The sequence below is a fragment of the Panthera uncia genome, assembly GCF_023721935.1.
Source record: "Panthera uncia isolate 11264 chromosome E2 unlocalized genomic scaffold, Puncia_PCG_1.0 HiC_scaffold_20, whole genome shotgun sequence".
NCBI classification, from domain to species: domain Eukaryota; kingdom Metazoa; phylum Chordata; class Mammalia; order Carnivora; family Felidae; genus Panthera; species Panthera uncia.
In genome coordinates this window covers 17,789,649-17,805,209 of record NW_026057589.1, presented here as the reverse complement: position 1 = coordinate 17,805,209, position 15,561 = coordinate 17,789,649, and the positions used below count along the sequence as shown (strand labels likewise).

Genomic DNA, 15,561 nt, shown 5'->3' with positions numbered 1-15,561 from the left:
GTATTTACCCTATATTTTATGTTACGTGGATACACAAACTTACATAAGCATATGCAACTGTTCGTTTACATTTCTTACCATAAACAGAATCATATTATATATACCATTTCTCAATTTTGTTTTGTTTTGTTTTAACAATATTTGATTTGAAGCTGGGTGGAATCCCTATCAGATTTCAAGTGAAGAGAGGAGAGGTCATTAGGAGCTGTCACTGAAGTTCAACACAGGGGAAAGGGCAGGGTCGATGCCATGGAGGAGAAGCAGGAACTCAAAACCCAAAGCGGGAAACAGGATAGAGGGAGAGACGGGCCAGAGAAGGGGGCATTCCAGGTCTGAGTGGGGTGAGCATGAGATGAGGAATCCCCAGTCAAGTGTGACCAGCAGCCGTTGGTGGAGGTTGACAAGAGAGACAGTGATGGTGTGGCAGCTCGTCTTCGAAGGTGGCCCCTAGCGAGCCACACCTTCCAGCCCTCACACACTGGTGTAGTGCCTTCCACGTGGAACCTGAGCTGGCCCCACTCCTGCTTAACTACAGAATGCAGAGGGAGTAATGTGTTGGTTCCAGCCCCGCCTTCAAGAAGACTGGCGGCTTCTGCGTCTTGCTTCTTGAAATGTTCACACCTGGGAGCCTTTAGACCCTGGGGAAGAAGTCCAGCTGCTCAGTGGGAGAGACCGCTGGGTGAAGACCCCTTGGTGAGGCCACGTAGAAAGAATCGGCCCTGAGACAGCATGATCTCATGTCTCTGTCTTCAGATGAGTGCAGCCCCAGCCACCATCTGGCCTCAACTGTGAGAGGGACCATCGGTGAGACGAGCGCAAGATCCGCCCAGATGAGCACAGTCATCCCCCAAACTGAGAAATAAAATAGTGCTGATCTTTCAGGGCACTGCAGTTTGGTGCGCTTTGGTGCACTTCATAGCAACAGAGAGCTAAACACACAGGTGATGAGTTGGGCATGTGCTCATTACAGACCCAGAGGCATTTTCAGGAAATAAGGACATTTGTGGGGAAGGGGCCGCTCCAAGTAAGACTCTTTGCGCCTCTTGAGTCTTGCAGTTGCTTGCGTCTGTGATCAACATCTCATGTTTTTAACTGAATTTTGCTTTGGAATTCCTTTGAGAGAAGAGGAAAAGGAAGGCTCCAGTTTTATTCCTGGTATGACTATCATAAAGCCCTGGCCGGTGTCCATTGTGCAAAGGGTAGAAATAGGCCTGTGTCTTCTTAAATGGAGGTATATGCCAGGAAAAGACAAGTGAGCAGACCTCAATCCGCGGGCATTTAGTAATTAGATCTCAAAAAGTGTGAAAGAAAAACGAGGAAGAAAGGCATCAAGGCAACCTAGAATGTCTCTATATATTCTGAAGAATACAATAATTTGCAAGCAGATTACTTGTTTGGCCCCCTAGGACATTGGTTGACATAATTAACTAATTCCTGGGAAGGGTTATGTGTGTGTGTTCTTTATTAATTGACATTTTCCTTTAACAAGGAACATAAGGACCAGGAAAAATTGTCATTATCAGAGAGTAATGGGTTTTCTTTTGAGAAGCCCATGTGTTTAACGAGGATAGCATCCTTCATCCTGCAGCATTCCAAAGGTATTTAGAAACTTTATGGGGCTTGAAATGGAGCCACCTCTGGCATGAAACCCAGGAACACCTCTCGCCATTTGAGGACAGGATGTGCGGAATGCCAACCGAAACTACCCAGAGCACGTAATTACCAGTTGGAATTATCAATTACCAACTGGAATGGATCCAGGCCCCAGGCTCAACTCTTGTGACAAACATCAAGGGCTATTTAAAGACCACACACAGTTTGACATCTTTGCTTGGCCTCTTCACCATCTGGGACCCCAGAGCAGAGAGTATATTAAATAGATTAAGTCTCCCCTGTTGGCTGATGTTAAGTTCTGACTCATCCGAGATAGGCCTCAGAATCAGGCCCATGAACCACAATCACCCCTGCGGAGCACCTGGTCTTGGGTGCCAGCAGTGAGCTTTGAAGAGCAGAGGGCTCTAAACTCTCTGGGGTAGCCTCTTTCACCTGTTCCAGGCCAGGACGCCACCATATCAAGCCAGCCAGGCACCTGGCATTAGTGAGAATTATCTACATGCAGGGAGATGTGGGATGTTGGGGGACGTACAGAACAACTTGAGATATAGAAAGAGATGGGTGGATACCCGTGTGTGCAACTGACTCACGTGGCTTTTGCGTGGACGTATACCTGAGTATGATCGGGACTATCTGTGAGTTGGGGATTTATGTGTGAGTTCATATACAGGTTGTGCAGATGTGGTTTTGAGTTCATTTGTTTGCTTTTTAGCTGTATTTATTTGTTCAACAGATAGCTATTGCCGGACAGCAACAGCACACAGCAAAGCCAAATAAATAAGTCTCAGTCCTCTGAAGCTCACAGTCAAGTCACAGGCAAGAGAAGGAATCAGGCAATTATGATTCATTGGGATAGAAGTGTAAAGCAGTTAGTTGCAAGTGAGTTTTCTCGGTGTGAACGCCTCTCCGTCCATTGGAGCGTATGTACGAACGCGGAAGAATGCATTATGGTGCGTGAGGAGAATAACAGAAGTTTGTCAAGTGGCTGAGGAAGATTTTTGGCCCTTGGAACACTTTATGGTGAAGTCAGGGTCACGGATGGACCATCAGAGATGTGCATGGGGGGGGGGGTGTGGGTGGGACGTGGAGGCCTGCACAAAACCCCGAACAGCAAGTTTTCTGGCCACAGTACCTCCACGCCCATCTCTCCCGTGGCTAAGTCAGCTTGGACTGTGGATTTTGTGTTCAGAACGGAGGGAATTGCATGTTTGTTACTGACAGTAAGATTGTGGTACATGAAGGGATGGAGTGCAGTGTGTGTGTGTGTGTGTGTGTGTGTGTGTGTGTTTCCTTGTCTGGTCCTCAAATGGCTTTTTGGGTCCCATGATAGTTTTACATCCTCTGAAAAATTTGGGATTAAGAGATTTTTGCAGTTTTCCACTCGTAGATGTGCCCCACTCTCATTTGGGTTCCTTAGACCGTGGACGAAAAGAGAAAAGAAGGAAAGAGATGCCACCTGCTCCCAGGCACCGAGCTGAGCACGCTTCCCTGTGTTGTCTCTTCTCAACCTCCCGAGACTCTTCCCAGGGAGGCATCAGGACGCCCACTTCCAGTGGAGGAGACAGGCTCAGGTGGGAGACGCGTCCCGTGTATCTCTATTTCCACTTCCTTCTTCTCCCCATTATCGCACGTCCTGGATTTCTGGTCACAGTGTCTAACGTTCAAAGCGTTTCTCACCCCGAGCTCATCATCTGCACCACAGAACCCAGAAAATTATTCGGGAGGCTCTTTCCGTAACTCATCCAAGGATGATGCGTAACTAGAATCATTTTAGATGCAGCAAGGAGAAACCCGTTCATGACATGCAGTGGGGGGGCTTACGGCATGGTTCTCTGATGAGCAGCAGCTCTTCTAGAGGCTTCTAGGGTGAAGTTCCTGAGGCACTGTTGGATACCAGGTCGTCTTCTTTAGAAAAACCCTCCGTGGCTCACCACTGCCTTCCTTCGGCTATCCCCTTATCCTTTGGGGAGGAGTCTTTTTAATGCCATCTCCTCAGAGATCCCTTCCTAAAGTAGATGTCCCTGTTCCCAACACTCTCGGCACTATCATTTTGCCTTGCCAGACATTATTACAGACAACATTTCAAGCACTTAACTATTTACTATCTTCTTATCTGCCTCCTCTCACTGCTAGGAAAATTTCGTGACAAGCAGGGTTAGTCTTTCTTGTTCACTGCTAGATCGCCAGCATTTAAATCATGGGTGTATAGTATGTTCTCAATAAATATTGGCGCTGCTGATTAACTGTCAGTTAATTCTAGGATGTGAAACTTGTGATTCACATTCTAGTAAGGATCTCGGATCTACAAAATTAAATAGTTGTTTGTAATGCACACACGCGCACACACACACATCCCCAAAACATCTGTTTCTTGATTTCTCCCTCTTTTCCATCAACTTCCTGAACCTCAGACACACCCAGAATCTGCTCTTCCCGAAAAGCAGGATCATAAATATTCAGCCCAGTTTATCTCCGCCTGCTAAGATCGTGTGAGCCCGAAGCCCCCCCCCCCCCGCCCCCCAGTCTTGCGGGAAGAATGACAGGAAGCCCGCAGCTGGGGGGCGGGAAGGGATGGAGAAGGAGGGGACGGAAAAGGAAACCGTCCCCCGTTCATACCACTGAAAGAATGATGGGTGCATCTTGCAGATATTGATAACATCTGCTTGGCTATTCAAATTGACAGTTTCTCGCAGCCAGGCTGCTGCTCCAACGGGAGGAGCCGGTGGGAGCGTTTGGGAAGGGCACCCACAAGCAGTGCTGGAGGGACAGGCTGTTGGGACACAGTGGTTTTCCAAGGCACTGGGGCCTGCCCAGGCACGCGGCCCCCGCAGCACGCTGGGACCTGCGCGTGCACCGGCCCACCTGTGACGAAATTGGGCCTGCAGAGCCCCGAGGAAGCCGAGAGCCGCCCCACGGGCCCTTCGTCACGTGGCAATTCGATTTCATTTTTATTTATCAGATTGTGTCGGTGCTCTAACTTCAGTCAGAGCTAAGATGAATATTACAGGGGCGCCTGGGTGGCTCAGTCAGTTAAGCCTCCTACTTCGGCTCAGGTCATGATCTCTCGGTCCGTGAGTTCGAGCCCCGCGTCGGGCTCTGTGCTGACAGCTCGGAGGCTGGAGCCTGCTTCGGACTCTGTGTCTCCCTCTCTGTCTGCCCCTCCCCCACTCATTCATTCTCTCTCTCTCTCCCTCTCTCTCTCTCTCTCTCTCTCAAAAATAAATAAACTTTAAAGAAAAAAAATTGAAAATAATGAAAATAAAATGAATCTTACAACATCCATTCGTAAATACCTACAAAGTTAGAATGTTTATAGCATGTATATATTCATTTACACACAGCATGTGTATATCTACATATTTCCTCTCCTTATCGAGCCATAATAATATCCTGACAATAGCTAATGTTCTATAAAGCTGTGGCTGACGCACACCAATGTGATTTATGGGTAGTGCTGCCAGGTTTAGAACATCTAAACACAGGACACTGAATGGGTATAAGTATGTTTCAAATACTGTGTGGGACATACTTATGCTAAACAGTTTTTTTTTTTTGTTTTTTTGCTTTGTTTTGTTTTTGTTATCCGAAATTAGACTTTCACTGGGCATTCCATGTTTCATCTGGCAAACTGTTTATGGGTGTATTCGACTCCTAAGGGTGCTGTAACAAATTACTATAAACTGGGTGACTTGAGACCACAGGAATTTCTCCTCTTAAGTTCTAGAGGCCACGCGTCTGAAATCAAAGTGTCAGCAGGGCAGTGACCCCACTGGAGCTGTGAGCAGAATCCTTCTTTGCCTCTTCCTAGCTTCTGGTGGCAGCTAGCAATCCTTGGCTTGTGGGCACATTGATCCAATCTCTGCCTGTCCTCTGTGGTCACAGGGAGCCCTCCCTGTGTCCCCGTCTCTGTCTTCTGTCTTCTCATATGATACTAGTCATACTGAGTGCAGGGTGTACCCTACCCCGATATGTCCTCACTTTAACAATTACATTGGCAGTGACCCCATTTTCCAGTAAGTTCTGGATACTGGGGGTTAGGACTTAAACATATCTTTTCAGAGGACATAATTTATCCCGTGGCATGGGTTTATCTTAAGTAAAATTTTTAGGATAACTTGATTCTGGTTCATTATGAAGAACCCTCTTCAAATTATGAGAAACTGAGTGAATCATCTGCTCAAGGTTGCATAGCTACACGGAGATCTTGGTGAGACCGAAACTGAGCAGCTCAGGTGAAGGCCGTGCTCACAGCCCCTTGTAGAAAGGTGAATAGTATACAGCATGAGGAATGAGAACCCAGAGCTGTGGCCTGAGTTTGCTCAGAACAGACTCCTTGTGACATGGCCATAGCTCGCTCCCCACCCCTCTTTGCCTCAGGGTCCTGATGTCAAAAATGAAGAGAATTTGGGGCGCCTGGGTGGCTCAGTTGGTTAAGCATCCGACTCGTGGTCTCGGCTCAGGTCATGATCTCATGGTTCACGAGTTGGAGCCCCACGTGGGGCTCCACGCTGCCGGGGCAAAGCTTGCTTGGGAATCTGTCTCCTTCTCTCTCTGCTCTCCCCCTCCTCAAAATGAATAAATAAATAAATTTTTAAATGAAAGATTTTGCTACCGCTGCTGTGCAGGATCCATAGCCACATGTGCCTTCGGAGGACCTGAGGTCAGGCTGGTGGAGATTGCTTCACGGTCAGACACACACTGGATTTCAAATAAAGGCTCCAAGACAGAGGGACCAAAAGAACCCCTCCGTGATTCTTTGATAGCACGCATCAGATTGATAATAATTTGGATACGTGGGGTTAAGCAAAACATCTTGCTAAAATGAATCCACAGATTTCTTTCGACTTTTTAAAGATTTCATACCTGAAAAACACTTTTATGTCATTATTTTTATGACTGTTTTTCTTTCACCTCATTTAAATGTTTCATGCATGACTCACACTGGCTTAGATCCTTAAGTCTCAGGTCGTGTATTTGCTTTTAAAAAAAAAAAAAAAAAAAAAAAGGAAAAGTTATTTGTCTTTTAGCCATAGAACCCTTCACCCAAGCACCACGTAGGCTCTACCCCAAAAGTCAGTTTTCTTTATGTAATCATGTGTTTATTCAACAAATGTTCATCGAGCACATCCCAGGCAGCATGAACTGCTCTGGGAACTGGGGATTGAATGGGACCCAGCCTATCTGTTGTCTCTTCTCCTCTCTTGGAGCTTGCATTCTCAGAGACGGTAGGGACAGAAGGTAAACAAACAAACAAATGAGATATACATTTAACTGGAATACAAAAGTTAGGTTTTATGTGTGGAAAGTGCCAGAAAAGAAACCAGCAGGATATCGAATTGAGAGGGCACCTCTCAATACCTAGAGACCCTCCTTCAAGGTAGGGTGTCCAGGGAAAACCTCTCTAAGGGAGAACACCTACGTGGAGCCCCGAAATATCCAGGAGAAAGGTCTTGAGTCCCTACCTAGTGTCCCTTTCTGCCTTCCCCTGACCCCCGGCCCAGCCCGACTGGGGCTACATTCTCATTTCTGGGACACTCAGTTCAGTCACTTCTAAAGGGAAGGTTAGTAGCTCCTTCTTCAAAGTAGAGATCTGAAAAACCAAGGAGAATATTTTAATGCCATGTTATCAGTTTTCCCATTTAAAGAGTCAGACCGAGGGGGGTGCCTGGGTGGCTCAGTCGGTTAAGCATCTGACTTCAGCTCCGGTCATGATCTCACGGTTCTTGAGTCTGAGCCCCGCGTCGGGCTCTGCGCTGACAGCTCAGAGCCTGGAGCCTGTTTCAGATTCTGTGTCTCCCTCTCTCTCTGACCCTCCCCCGCTCGTGCTCTGTCTTTCTCTGACTCAAAAACAAACATTAAAATTTAAAACAAAAAGTAAGGAAATGGACCAAGAAAGCATTAATAGGGAGGTTGAAAGGAGGGAACAGAATGGCTGCAGAGAATCAACAGAGGGACCAGAAGAAGGGTCTTCTCTTGTGAAACAAAATCCAGAATAAAGACAGAATTGGGGAAGACCAAGTTGGAAGAAGGAATAAAAAGGAGGAGGTGGGGCAGGCAGAGGGAGAAGAGAGAGAAGAAATAAGACAAGGCCGGGAGAGGGTGAGATGGTCCCTCATAGGGTTTGCCATAAACCAATGCTCTTTTCTTCATTTTCTTGAAAGTTTGTTTCAGTCTTGAGTTGTTGGTCAGGTCTCAGAGCTCTAAAGTGCTCTAGAAGTTACAGCTGCTGCAGATGATTAGAACATGGTAGGTGGCCCTGTATCATACTCTCGGTAGACATTCAACTGTCCCAGGGGGGAGGTGCAGGCTCAGCACTATGGTTAGCATTGCCTTCTGTCTTTCCAAGGACCTAGGCAAGGGGAGCTACCTAGATAGAACTTTTGCCAGGTATCCTTGTTTTCACAAAGAAGTGTGGTTTCTCTAGGCTTTTGAAATGTATTAATTTACCCAGCACATGCTTGGGGGTGAGGGGTGCCCACTCTGAGTTCCCCTTATGGGAGCAGTGTTTGGTGCACATGAACTTGAGCTCTCTTTCCGAATCTCTGGAATAGACTCACCCCGGTGGGTTTTGTATGACCGTTGCAATCCTTTTGTCTTACCCACCGCTCTTGTCTCCCACTGGGGAAGAGGACCCAGAACACGAAACACAAATTCTAGACAAGGGGCTGACCAGATCAACCTGTTACCCTTGGACCAGCAGTGTGTTGTATATTTCTTCCTATTCTCTTTTTTAATAAAATCAATTGATTATTTTAATGGAGAGAACTTATTTAGAGTCAGATTTAACCTTATTAGATAGCACTGATATATTTTCAGTCTTTAACTCTGATATGAAAAGCAAATAAAACCATGAAAAAGGGGAGTTGAAAAAAAAACTCACCAAATCATTTTGAGCATTGGATTGACAGTAGGGTAAGAAAGAACATTTTAACCCTGAGCAATTGCTCTGATAGTGAACATATATTAATTTGAATCCCTAAGATAGAATATTTATATGGAAAGATAATAACATAAACCATGCAAGGCTATTAAAATGTTATTTTGAATATAAATTTATAATTTTGAGTATGTAAAAATATAATTGGGTCAAGTAAAAATGTGAGATGACTACATTTAAAGTTTTTAACTATAAAAATACTACAAGGACATTAACAGTCACTTTAAGAAAAAAATCACCCCCCACTATCTCACTATCCTAGTAGACCTGCTTCCATTGTTTTTGCAAATTCCTATCTCTATCTACATATGTGTATTTACATATTGTAATTATAGTACCAGTCTTATTTTTATTTATAGATCTTTCATCCATCTGTCTTCAGAGTCATAATAAACATCACATCTCAGCTCAGTCGCATGTTTCTTGGGGAAATAGCTAAGAATCCTCACTCCCTCGCTTGGTCACTATTCCCTCCTAAATCACAAAAGGACCATTCTCCTTAACACTGATCAGAGCAGTGTTACTTTTTTGTGTTTGTTTCTTTGATTAATATCTGCTTCCTTCTTGAGAAACAGAAGTTCCTCAATGTATCATTTTTGCTCACAGTTATATCTCTAGCCCCCAGTAAGTGCTGATTAACTATTTCTTAAATACACGTACATAATAGCTACATGGTATCTCATTGTGTTTATGTTGCAATGTTCCTGACCTCATGCTGCTGGCATTTTTACTAATTTGCTTCAGATGTGTTTCTTGAATAAAATATATGTAATAAGTGTCTTTATGCACCAAACTTTTAACCAAATTTTAACTTATTTCCTTAAAATACAAATCACCAGGGCAATGTTTATGAGCATTTTATGGTGCTTGATGTGTCTGTATATTATTCCAAAAGGGTTGGACATATTTATGAAGACTATCAAATGATGAAAGTATTTTGAATCAGTTATGATTGTTGAATCAGTTATGATTATAAATTAAATATATATAGCATAATTAACTTAAAAATATTATAAAGAAGACCCTCCATAACATCCATAAGCACATTACACAAAGGTGACCACCATGAAACTTTCCTTCCAAGCTGGGTTTCATGTGTGTGTGTTTAAAGCTAGGTCCCAATTATGTAAATTCTGAGCCATGGGATTTACATAGCTTACTACTCTGCTCCCATCCCTTCCATTTGCATTACATAATGGTAATTTTTTATTCTTCTGACCACTTAGCTTTCATGGCTTCATATAACTTCATTGTATGGATAAGTTAATTTAATATTGTCCTCCTATCCAAAGATTGTTTTCAGTTATTTCTTATTTTATAGGTATTGTAGCGATGAGAGTTATGTTGTATAAAGTCACCGTGAATACTGAATTCGTGAATACTGAATTAGTGAATACTGAACCATTGCTCCTAAGGGAGATACAGGGTTAGGTTCCTACAAGCCTCTGGTCGCATTTTCATCAACTGATAAATATATAACTGCCAGGTTATTTAAGACATACTGTTGATTCAGTAACATTGAACTCACAGCCAACAGTGCTATAACCCATGCCTGAGTGAAGCGTATTTAACACAGCTGTTTTCTCCATGAGACACATTCTGGTGTTCTTACTCTCAGGACCACTAGACAGCACTCCAGCTCGGTGTCTAGGGGACATTTTAAACAACAAACTCACCAATAAAAAGCACTAGAATGTGGCACTAAATAGACTGTAAAAAGGACATTATTTACAGTATAATCTGAAATACAGAGGCAGGGCATCTCCTTCGTTACCTCAAGGGAACACGAGCATCAAGCAACCCAGATATTTTGCTGCTCTGCACTTGTCCACGAGTGACCACAAAACACTGCAAGGATCAATTTTGGGATTACAAATCAATTCTAGGAAATATGGAATGTGTGAGTGATGAGGATTGTCTGTGCATGTTTGGGGCATCATTGCATATGTCCTTGGCGTACATGAAGTGAAGTCTAGTGCTGTATTCTTTGAGAGGGCTTTGGAAAGGCTATGTGATAGCCATCCAAACAGAAAAGGTGAAGAAGGCTCGCTGTGGGGCATTTTATTTAGAAAAGTATATGCTACAGACAGTCTTCTGCCATGATTAGCTTCCGAGTTATTAGCCAGCTCCTTTTAGCACAGTCTGACCTGGATTCCCGTCCCTGGGGTGCAGCTGCTTCTTCGAGGGACCCCGAGTCAATTCCTCACCCCTCTGAGGTTTATCGTGTACAGGAGGTAACCTTAGAACTTAGAACTTGGAACTCAAAGGGTTGTTGCAAGGAACGATTAAGTAAATGCAGATAAGGCATAGGACGGGGGCCGGGGTCAGATTCCACAAACCATGGCAAGAGAGAGGAAAACTTCCAAGGCTAACCTTCTTCCGAGTAAAACTTTGGAATGGTTGGGGGTGCCGTTCTCCTGAAGGCCTCGGAACTGCCCAAGGGGATCTATAATTACGATTTTCATTTCAAAATCCGTGCGGTATTCTGCCACCGGAGAAAGGACAAGAATCCACAGTTACAATTTAAGGATCAAGAGTTACCGAAAGGTCCTCATCGGAGCTCCAAGCCAGTCTCATTATCAGTTAGTTACAGCACAACCTTGGAGGCCCCGGATTCTATCTCAGATCACCAAGGGATATACTCTCTTTGTCCTCAGCAACGCTATATCAAAAAAAAAAATCAACTGCACTCCAGCGAGGTGATGCGGTGGAAAGATCACCGGGTCTTGAGTTGCACCGACCTGAGTTTGACTCACGATGTCTTTCTCTTACTCTCTGTGACTTTCAGAGCAATTGCCTTCTTCCCTTGAGACTTGTTTTGTTTTTGTTTTTGGTTTTGTGTTTTTGTTTTTGTTTTTGTTTTTGTTTTTGTTTTTGTTTTCCATCTGGCAAATGGGCATGAATAAGGAAGGCATAGTTCGTAGTTTTGTTGTAGATGTTTGGAAAGTTATTTGTAAAGGACCTAGCCAGGTGACTACCAGCTCTTGTCGGAGTGTCTGTGTGCATTCTTTGTGCATTATTAAAAGGCACATCACTCTGATTCTTACAAATACCCTGTAGCTTTCCTGCGCCCCGGTTCACATTTCCATTTGCTTCCTCTTTTCGATCTCTTCCTCCTGACAGAAAATAGGACTAACTGTATCGCGGGACAGAATCTTTACTTGGAATGTGAACCTGCAGCAAGGAGCAAAATATACTGGTGTGTAAGAAAAGGCATTGCATTGACTTCCCCTTCCCTGAAATCTATTTCAAAAATCCTGAGGGAAGCGAGGCTCTAATAGAATGATGGTAGGAGGGATGACACGTGGAATTGTTATAAAATGATGAGTGTTCCAGGGCCAAACTGGAATGATATAAAAAGGGGAAAAAATATTCCTGCCCACTTTCTTCTCAAAACCAAGGGAGCTGTTCAACATAATTATTACAAGCTCCCGTCCCCAGGAGTTATAACTTAATATCCTATTTCAAATACGTTACTTAAAGATAGAGTTAGTTTTTTTTTTTTTTTTTCCTTAAAGAGAGAAGAGTCATCTTTGGTTAGTTAATAATGTAACAATTCTACTTTTGAGTTAGATGATTTAATAGGCTGGAAAAATCATCTAGTTGTCTATGTGTGCGTCTGTACCCTTATATACATACATGCATACACGTGTGTGTGCACATAGGCTCTTTCGCCCAGAGAGACGTGAAGCTTTGTCTGAGGGAGGTGAAATAGTTACTCCTGATGCTGGGACTCTTTGATAACGAAGTGGCTGTTTTTATTATTTATGTGTGAAGTTTCATCTTCTTAAAAAAAAAAAAAACAGAAAGAAAAAGAAATGGGCATCAGTGTACTATCAGTTTCCTGGTCGGGATATTCTACTGGAATTACAGAAGATGTCAGATGGGGAGAATTGGGTGTCACATATATGGAATCTCTGCATTATTTGCTGTAACTGCACGGGGGTTTACAGTTTTCTCAAAATAAGAGAGGGAGAGGGCAAGAAGGAAAGAAGGAGCGGTGGGGAAGAAGGTGGCTTTCAGCCCTCTACACCTTGCTTCGGGGTTGGTCACGCCCATCTGCCCACAGCACCTGCATCCACCCCTTTATGTGGCCCATGCCTTCCCCACCTTCAGATCTGAGCTCAGCTCTTTCTGCCTCAAGGCCCTTCATTCACCTGAGTCCTTCAGCCTTCAGACTTTTCCTGCTGAACAGATCTCATGGTTCTCAGGTCCACACCCTGTTCTGGATACCCACATAATTTAAACTAAAGGATTAAATATCAGTTGGGGTGCGAATGTCCTCTCCCAGCGAGGATGTGGGCTCCCGAGGGAGGCACCCTATCTCCATTGCCCCCCTTCCCGTCACCTGGGTTTGGACCAGTTCTCAGTTCTCAGCATATAGTGTATATTTAATAAATATTTAATAAAAGCGATCATTTCTTTATTGCTTAGCAAACTCATGCCTTTGTAAAAATGTTGGGGAGGCTGTCCCATAACACTGATAAGTAAGAAGTGGCCTTTTTGTTGACTTTACAAAAACAGTGAGAATAGCATCTACTGTCTAATTCTCTACTGTCTTCGGGAGACGAAGTCAAACCCCTGATCGCCGCATCACACAGCCTCTTCAGCCAAGGGCCCCCATCCCGGTCCACCTTTCCATCCGCCTCCCTCCCTCACGTTCCACCCACCCTGCCCAGTGCGACATACTTGTTCGTGTCTTTGTCTCTCTGGGACTCAACTCCCTCTCACACGTGTCTGTTCTCTACGTGAACAACCCACTCATACTTTAGTTTCTAGTTCTAGGAGATCTTCTGGGTGCACCAACCCTCTGGTTTTACGATCCCGTAACACTCTGGACTTGTTGGTAATAATCATGATCGCGCGTGCCATTCCGTCTTCCGTGTCTGTTACGTGGCACTGCCTGTCTCATACACTCGGGGGTGCAACCAGCACAGCACTGGCCCAGAATAATCTACGGCACATCCTGTGGGCTGAAGCATTAGCACAGTCCCTTCTGCAGGTGGAAGTCACGGCTGTCATTCCCGATTCCTCCTGCTGGTCCTCTGCACCCACAAAGTGTTCTCTGACTGCTCCCAGCGCCTGTCTCCCGGGATCCTGTGATCCACGATCCCGGTGACTGTCATCACCCAGAGCCTATTGTTTCGTTCTTGTTCTTGCCCACAGGCCCACCCCTTCACCTAGGCTCGTATCTGCACAAGGGCCGAGGCCATGTTCTGTGTCTTCGTAACCACAGCCCCTGGAGGTGTCTGGCATCCAGGAGGCATTCAGTACACGTGTGCCAAGGGACCAACCTTGATCTTGGGTGTGTTCTCTAATGGTTATGGCTGTACCTGTTAAGGTGTTGATTGAGGTGGGGAGGGGTCGAGAGAGGGAGAGAGAATCCCAAGCAAGCTCCATGCTGTCAGCACAGAGTGGGGCACGGCTCAATCCCACGAACCGTGAGATCGTGACCTGAGCCGAGATCAAGAGTTGGATGCTGAACCGACTGAGCCACCCGGACGCCCCCACAAAATGTTGGTATTATTGAATTCATCTCCCTGTGAGTGGCCTCAGGCTCCCTGGACTTGGGTGTGAGCCCCGTGGCACGAGTGAAGCGGACCCCACAGTTAAACAGTGTGTGTCAGACCCACCGTCCCCCCAGGGGGTTGGGAACACTGGCCCAGGAAGGAGCTTGAAATATGCACTAAGTAAACAAAATGCGCTAAATGTTCTTTGAGGGATTTTGTAGAAAGCCCCACCCCAGCAAGAATAGCACAGACACCAGGAGCGAGCACGTGGGCTTGAAAAGAGATGCCGATATGGGGTCTGAAGGATTTCCCAGGCTCTGGGGGTCCTGACGGCGATGGGCCGTGGGTCTGTGGCTCAGCCATGGGTACAGAGGGAGCAGCGTCAGAGGTGAGGGAACAGGGTGGTTTAATGTGTGGGGCTCCCAGTTTTCCTCCTCCATACCTACACCTCCCATCTGACTGCCTAGGAAAGTTCTGTCTCACCTGCCTGGGTCCTGGGCTGTGGCAAGACGCCAGAGGGGAAGCTCCCGGAAGGAGGGAAGGAAGCCTGCTTTGTGGCCAGCCCCTGGCAGGGCTCCTTCTAGAGGGGCTGGGAGAAGCGGGCAGACGGGGAGGTTTTTTGTTTGTTTGTTTTTTGATTTTTGTTTTTTTTTGTTTGTTTGTTTGTTTTTTTTAAGGGAAAGAGAGAAAGAGAGGACGGGAGGAAGGGGAAGAAGGTTTTGGAAGTTTAGAAAGGGAAGGATCCAGAATAGACGTGGACCAGGTGAATAGAATGGAGGGAAGAGGCGTTTTAGGAAGGGTTGCTCGGGAGCTGGGATCTTTTTGGTCCTGATCCCCGTAACGTCCTCCACTGCGAGACCGGGCTTCTTTGAAATGACATTTGCTGCAGCACTGTGCCACGGGAGACCCACGTGTTTGTGTGTGTGTGTGTGTGTGTGTGTGTGTGTGTGTGTGTGTACTGATCCAAGCAACGAATTCAGATGGGGCTCAGCCTGGACCTGGACCGCCAAGATTCGTGCACTGACATTAGTGTTCCTGCAACCTCACAGAGTCGCTCGGCCCTCCTGTGACTCAGTTTACTCGTTGGCAAACCCGGATGGTACCTGCCTCGTGGGATCGCTCTGGGGCTTACACAAGGGAATCCAGAGCAGTGCCAGGCACACAGCAAACACTCACGCACGTAAATGTCAGGCAGCAGCACGTCCTCACCAGTCAGCACCTCTGGGCACAGACGCCTGTCTTTTCTCTACCACCCTGTCCCTTCAGGGGCCAGCTCCCCTGTTTGCCAGGGACAGAGGGGCTTCCGGGGGACCCAGGACTCCTCCGTTTAAAACCAGGTGCAGCCCCGGGCACACAGGAGCGAGTTGGCCACGCTCTCTGTCATCCTCCACCTCCTATTCCAACCCCATTCAAGGTCTCGCATACAGCAAACGCTTAAGTATTATTGGTTCTCTGAGCCAAGCAATTGCTTGACTCCTGGGATAATTATTTAACTCTTCC

At 45.7% G+C, this 15,561-nt stretch overlaps 1 non-coding gene across 1 annotated transcript; it reads right to left on the bottom strand.

Annotated features, from left to right (window-relative positions):
* Nucleotides 1–15,244: 15,244 nt before the first annotated feature.
* On the bottom strand, nt 15,245–15,357 carry LOC125916681 (small nucleolar RNA SNORA17). Its single transcript, XR_007456007.1, has one exon. It is a non-coding gene; the product is annotated as a small nucleolar RNA SNORA17 (small nucleolar RNA).
* Between the last annotated feature and the right edge of the window lie 204 nt (nt 15,358–15,561).